A 13,062-nucleotide genomic window follows, 5' to 3' on the forward strand; every position below is an offset into this window, starting at 1 on the left:
GCTGGGTTGGGTTTTTTCTAGAAGCATGAGATGTGATTATGGTTCGACGTGCTGGCGGTTTCAGCCGGGACTTTACCCTAGGATATTGTGATTGTCAGTGCTGACAATTCAGAGCTTCCACTGACTACAGCATAATAATTAATGCAACTGATTCTGTTTGCTGTGGTGTTTGTTACTATGTGGTCACTGCAGTATCTGAGCAGGCATTTGTTACATTTTTGTTCCTGTCCTCTTGTCAGGTCCAATCTGTGTTTCCTCTGTTAATCCCTGATTTGCAAGTTCACATGCTTCTGGCTTTCTTTCCTTCTGGGAGAAGAAGCAACTATTACAAGTAAATGATGTAAAAACAAGCGCCTCTGCCCCATCCAATACCAGTAACTGCAGTCAGAGTCCATGGAACCGCTGAATGTTTTGATTCCCTTAAACAAAATTTCTTACAGCACTAAGTGTTTAAAGTAGCATACCATAGGTGCTGTTTCTTTGTATAGGACTGTATTTTATTTGTATTTTATTTTTATGTATTTGCATTTGTATTTATTTATTTGTATTGTAACCTATGCCAGGTTAGATGGGGCTTTCAGCAACCTGATCTAGTGGAAGGTGTGCCTGCCTATGGCAGGGGGCTGGAACGAGATGACCTTTAAGGTCGCTTGCAACCCAAACAGTTCTTTGGTTCTATGATTGTCTGAAAATTATAACCATGGTTATGTTGTTTGTAACCATAACATAACCAAACTTTCCATTCTGACAGCATTTTATATGAGAGGCAAGTTTGTAGATGTATCACCATCCTATATGCAGAGTGCAGCAGTGTCAACCTGAGGGGATGGTTCCCCACAGAGGAATAAGCCATACCTATTAGTTCAGTTTGCATTGGGGGAGCATGTCTAGTGCCCATATGGGGTGCTTATGGTAACGTTGTGACATACCAGCTGAATAAGGAGGCACCCTGGCCTCTGCTGCTTCATTTAATTCCTTCATCCATGTCTTATGTCCTTGAGAGCAATTGCTGAACAGTTTGGAGAGTAGGTGCAATCACCTCTGACACTGTGAGGAAGGGAAAAGCTCTCTTCTCTGCTTGTTTGCTTCTGGAAAAATCATCCTTTATGCAGCGTAAAGAGTTAAACAGCCCCACAGATGAGCGCACATATACACTTGTGGAATGCATTTAGCAGGTGGGCTAACTACAATGATAGAGGGGTTTATTTTACCAGTAAAACATATTCTCTGCCCCCTTGGTGATGTTTTAATCGGTAAGCTAACATCCTTCCACAGTGTTATTTATTCTGTCACCACATTGTAATTTTAAATATATAGTGCAAGAAAGACTCTAAACTGTTAAGTATTGCTAAAACCCATTTTTATTTTTTGTTTTAACAACAATTAGAACTTTTAATTAAAATATTTTGCTCCTTAATGAAGAAAATTATAATGATTTCTAGTCTGTATGTACTTATGCTTGAGCAAAATTTGGGTCCTTTGATAAATGTTCCCATCCTAATACAGAATTATCTTAATTAGTACATTTCCAGACCCGACCATGCATCTTTTTTACAAATAAAAAAAGGGATGCCCAGAGAGTGCATGTCATTTATTACTCAAGGTCAAGTGGTAAGCCAGGTACATCCCAGAATAGAAGCAATGCCTTGTGATTCGAACCACTAGAAAATGCTACCTCCTGTAATTTGATTGTGCTCCATCTCACATGGCTCACTGCAGCATGTTTTCTTGTTTCCCACGTTCTTTTGGGGTTTGGGGATTTTGTTTTTTGAGGATGCTGTGCAAACATTTCCAGCACAAAGTGAAATCCATTCCTTACATTAAAACACAGCCGCTGCTGCCCATATGGTTGTTTTTTTCCTCTGAAGAAGTCAAATGGTGACCTATATACAAGAAATGGTTTGCCCTTGAAGAAAGGCTTTTTGAGCAATTTTTACAGCTTGTGTTGCGGGTTTGGTTTTTGGTTTTTTTTCGGGCAGGGAAGGAAGGAATTGGTGTTCAGTAAACACCAATTTAGCTCAGCTGCTCTGTACTGATGCTTCAGTTTCTTGCTAAAGAGTCTCGGTGTTTTAAAGCATTGCATGTTCTTCAGAAAGTTAATGGACTGTCCTGAAGGATCCAGTCTATTGTATAACACTGACCTCGTGTGAAGAAGACATTTGCATTTAGCTGGTGTTCAATTTTAGGCTAATACAGCATTTTTCCCTGATTAATTAATTCTGAGTTTTTGCATGAATAAGGATTACTTCAGCAGTTGAGGCTTAACAGGATCTGACTTTCATGATGCACTACACATTAGGAGAGATGCTTTCCATTGTTTAATTTCTTTAATTTTCATTACACTGTAGTCAATGCTTCCCAGGCAGAAATGGGTAAAATACTGGTTTTGCAGAAGCAATGTGTTATTTGTCTAAGGTACGTATGAATAAGGTGCATGCTTTTTAGCTGCCCTTAACTGCTGTGTTTTCACTGTTCAGGGGAAATTTTATTTCTGTTCTGCCAAAGAGGGTACCTCTTTTTCTGATGCTTGTATGTTGATTCATTATGTGTTCTTGTGAAAATCGCTCAGTCCTGCTTTTAATTCTTTTTACTCAGTCTTTATTTTACTGTTTGTGCAAACAGTAGTAAGACACCATTAAAATGATGGTCCAGTCCCCCCATGTTATTTTATCCTCCCCTCATTTTTAATCAGTGGAGTTTCTGTCCCATTTCGTGGTGGATGGAGCATGGTGTGTCTCAGTAGTTGTGTTTCCTCCTGGCAATGTAGCTGTCAGATGACCGAGGACAAGGTGCGGAAGTTCAGGTGGATTCTTGCATCACCATCTGCTGAGATGGTACTGCCTTTTAGCACAGCTCAGGTTTTCTTTTAATGACTGACTGAACCGATGGGGTTGACTGACTTCCACTAGCCTTGAGTTGCAGTGATGGATAGCAGCATACCACAGAGGAGGCAGGGCAGCATTTTGCAATACTGCCTGATGCTGTGGTTTCATTAGAGACTGTAGTTTTGAAAGACACTGGGGACACCGTTAGGAGATCCTGGCCTGCAGTTGCAGAGATGATGAGCTGAAGCAGCACACTTTTCCAGCAACACAGCCACAACAGTTCCCTTGGGGCTGACCCACTGAGGTGAGTCTTGAGTGTCTGCAGAGACCTTAAGCTCTTCCAGTTACTATATGGTTAAGATTTATGTCTCTGTGGCAGAGGGGCATCTCAATTTCCTTTTGCAACCAATGCAGTGTCATGATTTGTTGTGTGTTTCCTAGATTGTTGTACTGTCTCGGGGAGGGCATAGTTATGTTGTTAGTCTGTTGTGGGACACGTAGGAAGGGCAGTGGTCTTTCCAGCAGGACTACACTGAGTGTAGTGCCCTGCTAAAAACCATACTTTCCCTGGATGCTGTCTATCAAGAGAGCCTCTTTTGGACCTCACAAGATTGCAAATCAAGCTGATCAACTTTACCTGATGCATGGAAAACACAAATAGCACTGCTGTGTAGTGTGTGGGATCTTGGTGCCACAGCAAGGGAAATGTGAGGCAGAACTGGCTTTAAAAGGCAGTGGAACAGGCTGATGGGCAGTGTATGGAAATGACAGGTCCAGCCAGTAAATTTCACAATATTCTGGGAGAGAGGATGCAAATGAATTAAAATTATCTTTCAGCTCCTCAAACAGTTCTAGATGATATTACTTGTTCCTTAGATCCCTCCAGCTAATGTTTTAAAAGACTGTTGTAGGAAACTTTGCTCCAAATTTTGAAATTCTCTTTTTTGGGGGGTGTAGGGTTTGGGTTTTTTTTTTACCTCTTAGAAAAGAATTCAGAAAGTGTGAGAGGAAGGAGCTTCATAAATCCTGCCTAGAACATGTTCATTTGCAAATCATTAAAGTAGAATGTAAATGTATTAATGCTGAACATAGTGCTTATGACAGACACTTGATGGAGTGATCTTAGAAAGGGAGATCTAAAAAATATCCACAGAAGAGATGAACCTCCAAGTGCTGTAGCACAGAGTCCCCATGTTAGGCTTTTAATCTCACCTGTGCCTGAAAGGGGAGGGTTGTCCTTTGAGGTGAGATTTTGTTCCTTCTCTGTGCCCAGTACAGTCGTTTCCCCCTGTGGAAAAATTAGCCATCTCATCTGAAACATTGTGGTGTTTGAAATGTCAGATATCATGGTGCTAGCTGGAGCTGTACTGATTTCATGATTTCATTTTACACAGGCCACTGCACAGCCAGGCTGTTGCGGTTTTTTGCCACAGAGAAGTAAAATAAGGTAACAGTAAAGATAAATGGCTTTTGATCCTAGCCTGCCTCTTTTAAATGTACCTTGTTCTAGCTGTAGTTTCCCCAAACCACACACATGGGATAGACTTTGCATTAATTTGCCTAAATTGGTGAATTTAAACCAGGAATCAAAAATAGGAGTTTTCTAAAGTAAACAGTGAAACAAAGGGAACTACTTGAACCTGTATTGTTTTAGAGAGTGTTCTGAAATAGTTTGGGTCTACATTTCAGAATGTCTCTGTTTCTCTTTAGCAGGGCAACATGAATCATTTTTATTTTAAACAGCCTTAAAATTATGAGATGGGGACATCTTGATAATGGCTGCTTGGATTCAGTTCAACACAGGCGACACTAAATATCCGGTTGTAGTGTTGAAAGTAGAAAATCTGGGTTGAAAAAGTGAAATTTCAAGTGTATCCTTTAACAGCCAGTAAAAAAAGCACTATAGTACAGAGGGTTTGGTGTAGACCCTGCCAGGACTGGAGGCTTGGTTGGCACAAGTTTAGCTACATACATTATATATTCTGTTGCAGAAACACGGATTTCAACTGCTTATAGCTGAAGAGTGGTATTAATCTGCCACTGTCTTCTAGAAACACAGTTTTGTACAAAAGCAGTGTCATATCTCTGTACTGCTTTGTGCTGTTGGAAGAATGTGCATATGCAGCAGCATCTTTTTGCTGAAGAAAAACAGCCCAAGCAGTCATACCAATGTTCTAATACCAGTTTTTAACAAAAAAGAAATATGTTTATCCAAAGGCATCTCTTGAATCCAAAACAGATCACTACTTTCCCATCCTTCTAACTCCGTTAAATTTCACATACTGGAACTTAACTCTGAAACTGTGTCAGTTCAGTTGTCTTCCTCATCATCACCAGGGAGAACTTCCTCGTCCTGCTAGAAGCAGAGGTGTTGAACACAGTGTCTTTGTCCTCTGCAGAACTAAAAGATTCTCTGGCAAACTGGTGTGGATCTGATGGCTAATGTACTTGATCTAAAAGTTCAACAGAAGAGTAGAGGCAGGGAGAAAATGGGTTAGGGAAGTGGGCAGAGGAGTAAGCTACATTTCTTTGAGGAAAATTACAAATTTTTTTTCTGCTTGTTTTTTTTTATTTGTCACTATTCTGTCACTGTATTCTCTTTGAATAGTCTCATACACTTACAAAAACAGTTGTCATCACATTTGATGCTTGCATATTCAGAACACAGTATTATGTCTGATATTCTATATTTTCTTTCTCTAAGATAAGCTGAAATAACTACTTAATGTCCAGAAGCAAATATGGACATTTTCATGAACATTACTGTACTACTTCTGACACTGATATTTTTCTATTGCATGCACACAATACTACAAATTGGTACATAACATAAACATTAATGCTGTTAGTAAACCTTAGTTTGGTACGAGGCTAAAGAAGCAGAAATGTGAAAGACTGAGCTGATCCTGAGAAGGAAGAAAGAGCACAAGGCTAACAACAATTGCCAATGAACTCATAACATCCTCAGCACTTTACAGCAGTGAAATGGAGGGATAAAATTAAGCCTTAAGTTTCTCTATAGTCATTTGATACACACTGTTAGAACATTAGACTTGTATGTAAATCACAGCACAGCTATGCAGCACAACTAGCAGGGCCCCAAAATAGAAAACATCCTCTTCTTTCCTCTCACCTCCATTAAATCAATAGACCCTAGTCTCTGTTAATTTAGCTAGGCAATCTTAAAATCAACCTACCACCCTACTGACAGGCTGTGTAAGACTGCAGAGCTGTCTACTCAGCCAGTAAACCATTGTCTTCAGCCTCACCTCCAGGCAGTAAGGGAGCTGTGGAGAGAGGATCAGGGAAGCAATTAAAATGGTAAGTCACATGCTCCCGCTCTACTGCTGCAGGAGCATCCCATCACAGCATGGTGTAATGCTGTAGCCATGGTGTAATTGCTAGAAATGGGAGTTTTGTTTGTCAGCCAACTTCCCTATTCCAGCCCCTTTTTAAAAAATCAGAATTTTGGACTAGATGATCTTTTGAGGTCCCTTCCAATCTCCAGCATACTGTAATTCAGTGTATGCAATCAGGTCACCATTTTTGACAAGACAGTCTGTCAAAATGCCTCTTTGTCTGTGTCTGTCATGCAGTTCTTTGACCATTGACAAGCATGAGATTAAGCACTGAGTGATGTTGCATAACCTCCTGTCCACTCCATTACAACAGGGCTCAATGAAAATAAGCAGTCAAAACCAATTATTTCTTATCTATGTTGTAGGATTATTTTCAAGTGATAGTTAGCAAGCTGATTGATTATTTTTTTTAGGAGTAGTAAGGCAAAATAATTGAAATAGCTATTTCATTTTAGGCAAACATGACCAGAAGGTATCTTAGTAGCAGTCCAGGCTGTTGCTGAGTCATTTGGTATTTCTCGGCTTGGTATATTTTGACCTGTGAGAGCAAAACCATAAATCTATTTTTGCAGCAGATCAGCATTCCTGAATTTCTCATTTTAATGGCTTAATATCTCCTGTTGAAAAACAGTGGTTCATGAGTGAGATGGAATGGATACCAGATAGCGCTGAATGATCTGGGGGAAGAAACAAACTGTGTCAGATAAATACACTTTCTAGCTGTCCAAGATATTTAATTATTTTGTGTGGCTCATCTTTTTCTTCACAGAATACTTCTGTTCTGGCATTGGTACAATGATAGTGTAATTGAGGATTGTAAGCTGGGGATGTGCTGGTCAAATTTAGATTTCAGTGTCAAGGAAATGGAAGTTGCTTTTAAAAGTGCTTGGGCCTGCGACTAGAAGCAGCACAGGACAAAGCAGCTCTCCACTGGTGGGTCAGTGCAAAACTGGAAAATGGTGGGTATTGTGTATTCCATACTGTCAGTGTTCTGCAGTTTGTGTGATCAGTCCTGACAACCAAATTATGTCCTTTCCACAATCAAAGAACTGGTATGGACCTTGAGAGGTAATTGAGGCTGCCGTCTAGCCCCCAGGCAGGTTTAACTGTGCCTGTGTTATCCTAGCAGCCTAACATGCTGCTCATACCCCCAGTGATGGAGCATCTGCAGTCTGCCATGGCTATCTGAGGCACTGTTTTGTTAGCTTCCCTGTGAGAAAGTCTAGCGTAATGACTGATCTGAATCTTGCTCTAATTTAAACCTGATACTCCTTTTCCTGACCATTGAGAAATAATGAGAACTTCTGTTCCTCTTTACAGAAGCTCTTTGTATATTTCAAGACTTCTATAAATTCTACCCTTAATCTTTTCTAAAGAAACAATCCTAATACTTCTGATCTTGCCATGCTTGTCATGTTTTCTACATTTCTAAGTCATCCATTGCACTCTGCCAGACTCCCTTCAGCCTTTCGTGAAGAGTGCCAAAAATTGGACACGATTCTGTCATGGGCCTTTCTAATTGAGCAAAGGAATAACTGTGTTTCTTCCAGGTCTTGTTTATGTTTATACAACTCAGTAAGGTGTTTACATCTCACACCAGTGTGATGCTGACTCACATCCAGCTCATGACCTGCTGTAATTCAGCTACTGCATGGACAAGTATTCATTAGGAAAAACCTCTGAACAAGTGAAATAGGTAGGGGTCATGTAAAGACAAGGAATCAGTGAACCGCAGAAGCTGCGCTATGATACACAAAATGAGAAGCTTCTTCAGCTGAAGGAGCTTTGTTTCATTAATGCCAAGTAGAGAGTCTCCTTTCCTTTGTACCCTGAATAAAACTGGAAATATGTTATTCTACTTTGTAACACCGCATGTGCCATTATATATTCAGGAAACATCTGTGAAGTGATAGAGTTAGTGGAAGTATAGTTGAAAAAATATGTTTGAGAGGATCATATTAAATTATTTATTTTGTCCACATTAGAGATGAAGGAATAAGTGAAATTTGAAGAAGTGTCTGGAGGCTAAACTTACAGTGTTCTTGTGATTTGCTTTTGTTGCTAATGTAAAGATAAAGCTCAGTGTTGTCTCTCTCCCTAATTCTGGTGTCTTCAGTGAGGGCCATTTGTGAGGTCCATGAATCCATTCTTGGATTTACCAGCAGCATGAGTCAATGGAAGTCTATCCTTCTATTTTTATGAAAGTTTCTTATAGTTTCAAACAACATCACCAAATAAGTTCTTTGGCTTACTGGAACTGTCTTAACAAAAGTAAAGATTGTCTTGCAATAAGGTAATACTGTGGGCAAGGGTTGGAAGCATCAACCTTGCTATAGACATTCATAGGAGTTTGAGCATGCCATTTTCACAAAGGTTCTTTATCCCTTTGTAAAGCTAACTCCCAATCCCTAGATATTTCTATTTGTCATCTCTGAAATGGCTAATGTTGTACTTAATTGCTTCAGTTTTCTGAGGCTAAGCCAGTGATTAATTAGTCAGAATTACAGTTATAATAGCAATGGACCCTAAGATACACATTCCACATGTAGCTGTTTAAATTTGAACAAACATAAGTTGGTCGGATATGAACTCGGGGAAAATTCTTAGTTGTAGAACAGCAAAACAAACTTCTTCAGGCTCTTTATTTTAAATAAACAGTGATTTGTTTGTTCTTGGTCTTGCAGAGCTGAATCAATCATGAGCTTTCTTATGCTAGGCTGCCATTTTCATACATACACATTTTTTATTATGCCAACAAAAATATCTGGAAACAATGCTTATATAACTGCCATACATCCAGGAGACAAAATGTGGACAGAGTTATAGTGTGAATGCGTTTATCCTGTTATGATTTTGTTCTCTGAGCACTGTGGGACTGCTCGCTTATTTTGGTAGAACAAATATTATGAGTTAAATTTTAAAAAACCACACAGGTAAGCTGAATCAAACTCAGACTTGAATCTAATGATCTCTAGAAGAGTAAAATCCACACCATCTCTCTGAACAGTGTATTGACATACATCACATTTGGGTTTGGCTCAGTTGCAGAGTCAAAACCTGGCCAAGGCTGGAAGGTACCTCTGGAGATTTTCTGGTCCAGCCTCCTGCTCAGAGCAGGGTCCACAAGAGCAGGTTGCTCAAGGCTGTGTCCACTTGGTTTTGAGTATCCCCACACTACAACCTACTTGGGCAACCTGTTCCTGTGTTTGGCCACCCTCACAATAAGAAAGCTTTATATATAAGTAGAATTTTCTGTCATTGGGCACTGCTGAGAAGAGCCTGCCTCTGATTTCTCTGCTTTCTCCCACCAGGTGTTTATAAACATTGATAAAATCTGCCCTGAGCCTTCTCTTCAGACTGAACAATCCCTGAGTTAATACATGGGAAATACCCATGGAAGGGTAAAAAAATTAAATGTCAGTCATTGCTGCTCCATTCATCTCTTTCCCCAAAAGCAGGCTCACAGTGCTATTCCACCTACTCTGTGTCCCCCTAGGACCTTGGACAGGCAAAGGATTGCAGGATTTTAACCCTGCAGTTGCAAGTGGGGAAGAGTCTGAAGTCCAGAAGGGTCAAAAGGAGCCGTTCGGCACCATGCTTTGCCACAGAGCCTTAAACACTGGTTCCGGCCCTTGTCAATCTTTGCTGTATCAAGGAAGGGCAAAGTCTTTCCCTGGTAGCTAAGTATTAAGGTGAACAAAATAGTTCCTGGCTCTTGCCGATAATTGGTAAAGTTCTGGACTTTTAAGAGCTTTAGTGTAAAGATATTTTTTAACAAAAACAAAGCAGTCTTGGAGCATGCTGCAGCCCAGGGGCTTCTGGATGCCTTGCGCCCCTGCAGCATTGAGTGTCCGTTAGTGAAAATGTCTACATGATGGTAAGATGTGGAGCATGCCACACAGCTAACGGAAGAAGTACCCTAAAAGTACCTGCCCTCCTGAGTTACTGCAAGTTTGTTTCCTCAGTGCTCATATTAATCAAACACCTCAAGTTGATGCTTGCCAGAGAAGGAGGGGAGTTCCCTCCCACACACGTTATGTGTGAGGAGCCAAGAAGGCATCAGGGAAGAAGATGAAACCTTTTTCTGAAAGCTGCTTTTAAGTACATGTAGTTTGACATAATAAGCTTGACATGGAAAACAGATTATGTCATCTGTAGGTCCCGAAACAGCTGGCTGGGCCCTTCTGTCTCACTTTGCACAGTTCTTCCTGTAGGGCTGCAGAGAAGAATCATGTAAAATGACAAATGCAACAAAAGAGAAGCATGGCATTGAGTGCTTCCAGGGCAGGAACAACACAATGTAGTTTGTAGCATGGGGTAATAGTAATTCCTTTTAGTTAATTATACAGGACTTTAAGATCTTGAAATGCAGGTTAATGGCTAAGTGCAGTTAATGTTGATTATTGTTGATGGTGGTATGATTTGGCTCATGGCTCTTACTCCTCTTGCTTCTTTTTGTGTTAGGTTTGAACTTTTCCAGAGTAATCTGGACTGCACCTTCTGGCACAGCAGTCTCTTTTTCCCAAAGCATGCTTTATACGTGGTCACAATTGAGAAAAAGTAGCTCAAAGGGAAGATTGATAACACGTTCCTAATTGCAATATAGTACTAACTGGCAATCTTTTAACCAGGAGAAAAGCACAGATGGTGATCCCGTTACTTACCAAGTAAGCTACGTTTGGAAGACCACAGTATCCCACATTTCCTCAAATTAATCCTATGACTCTTACTGTGCTCCTGAAATGTGGCAGTATCAAATTATAAGTGACTGTGTGTGTCTGAAGTACAACTTGAATTGTATTTGGAGTTGTGGGCATATTGCCAGGCTTTGTTAATGGCGCTGTGTGCCACTGGAAACTCTTTTGTTACTGTTTTTTGCTTCAGAACTGTCTTTGTCAATGTGCCTGGGAGGATCCAGGAGCCACCTACAGATCATCAGGATTTTGCTACTTCAGACTGCTACCACAGTCTAAGAGTAGGATAAAAGTCAGATGACTCAGAGGACTCAATCACCTTCATCTGGGTTTCCTGCATTATGTTGTCAGCATTCTTCTTGTAGCTTAAGTTAATATTTCTGTTCAGTGGCTTATTGGCATGGCACAAATTGCAGATCATCACACAAAGTAAAAGTGGCATAATGCCAGCGTAGAGTTCTCCAGAATTACCTTTACTTGAAAGCGGTGCTGGTGCTACTTTAAAGTGACTAATTTATGATTCTGTTAGCCTGTGAATGATGCTGTTGTGTCATTTACCTCATTTAACTAATTTCACAGGTTGCCACGTTGTTCCTCAGCAGCAAATATTTAGACATATTTCTAGATGTCACATGACTCATAAATATCTGCATAATAGAACTATGCATATAAAGCAGCATGACTTAGAAGAACAAAGAAATCTTGCTAGACAAGCAAGATCAGTTGTTGCAAATAACAGAATTATGAAATTAACAGCTGATGAAAGAGCAATAGCCAATATCCTGTTTACATTTGAATGGGGCTTTTGATGCAGCATTGAAGATAATCTTCCTTGAAAACGTAATTCATGCTGGCTTGGATGGGGACATTGTGGATTTGGAATTGGCTGAAAGACCACAAGCAAAGCTAATAGTAACTTCTAATAAAGGACTGATTTAGAAACCAGCCTTATTTATTATCTCCATTAGTGATCCAGAAGAGGCAGCTCACTGGATAAGAATTGGTTTGGCTTTTAAACCGAGACAAGTGCCAAATACCATGCACAGACAGAGGAAAAGTATGAAAACAGCTCAAGAGATTAAAAAATGAACTAAAACAAGGTTTATTTTTAGCAGTACAAGCCCATGTGCCTGGGGAGCATTATCTATACTTATCCTGTATGCTAGGAAGAAACAGATTCAAGTAAGCTGAACACGACAGGGCCTGAGTTACTTGTGTACTCAGTTCACATGAGTGTTAGCATTTCATCTGCACATATGCTACATCACTGCTTGTACATCTGGATATAACATGAACACAAGTTCTACACTTACTTTAATGTAAATTAGCATTACATTTCCTTGTATTCATCTTGCATGGGAATGAACAGCTAATATAAATGAAAAGTCATAACCAGTCCTGATAGAGGTTAACACAAGATGGCATCCAGAAGGTCAATGAAATTTTAGACTGCTTACACAGCTGTAGCACCCAACAGAGATACTACAGATTCATTTTCTGTGATTCTTCAGGCCTTTCCATTGCCTAAAAACCACTCTGTATGCCAAGACCTGAAAGCTTTGCAGTCAAAGCTTTTCCCTGCTGGTGACTAATTTTGGGTATACCTAAATGCCTAAGGCACCTAGTTTATGCCCTTGAAGTCTTGTAGGCATCTTATGATAAGCATGCAAATCCTGAGAGTGCTGCATTGTGGGGCTCATAAGGTACACCAAAACTGATGAGCCAACAGCTGTATGACTTGCTGCCCATGGAGCTCTGATACAGATTTACAGTGCTCTTTTTTATCCATGGTGTTTGTGCAACTCCTTCTAGTTGCCTTCCCACAGTAGTAGCAGCTTGCTCACATTTTTCACTTCGTAGCTCATCTTTCCCTCCTCCAGAAGAGTCTCTAAAGCTACAGGTGGGGAGCATGCCCCACTTAGCTGCTCTCTCCCAGTTTGCTGGAGGTGCGCTTCTCACAGAACCCCAGGCAGGGTCTGGCTTGCTATGGAGTAAAAGTGAACTAAGCATCCTGTCTTTTCCCATTAGCAAGGCCAGAACGTGTTCACCTCTCATCACCTGTACAGGTTTTAAGACCAAATTGGGCTCGAAGAAAATTACAGGCCAAGTGGGGGTCATACTCTCCTCCTTTTTATATTCAATAACCTTGAGATTTCATCACTAACCTGGTAATTCAAATTCACA

General features: G+C 40.3%; 1 protein-coding gene across 1 annotated transcript in view; it reads left to right on the plus strand.

The window, feature by feature from the left end:
* LANCL3 (LanC like family member 3) overlaps positions 1–13,062 on the plus strand; it is a 31,288-nt gene that overhangs the window by 1,353 nt on the left and 16,873 nt on the right. The gene's annotated exons all lie outside the window — the stretch shown is intronic.

Source organism: Pezoporus occidentalis, unplaced genomic scaffold (assembly GCF_034315485.1).
Source record: "Pezoporus occidentalis ecotype Australia unplaced genomic scaffold, CSIRO_AGI_Poc_V1 ctg261, whole genome shotgun sequence".
NCBI classification, from domain to species: domain Eukaryota; kingdom Metazoa; phylum Chordata; class Aves; order Psittaciformes; family Psittacidae; genus Pezoporus; species Pezoporus occidentalis.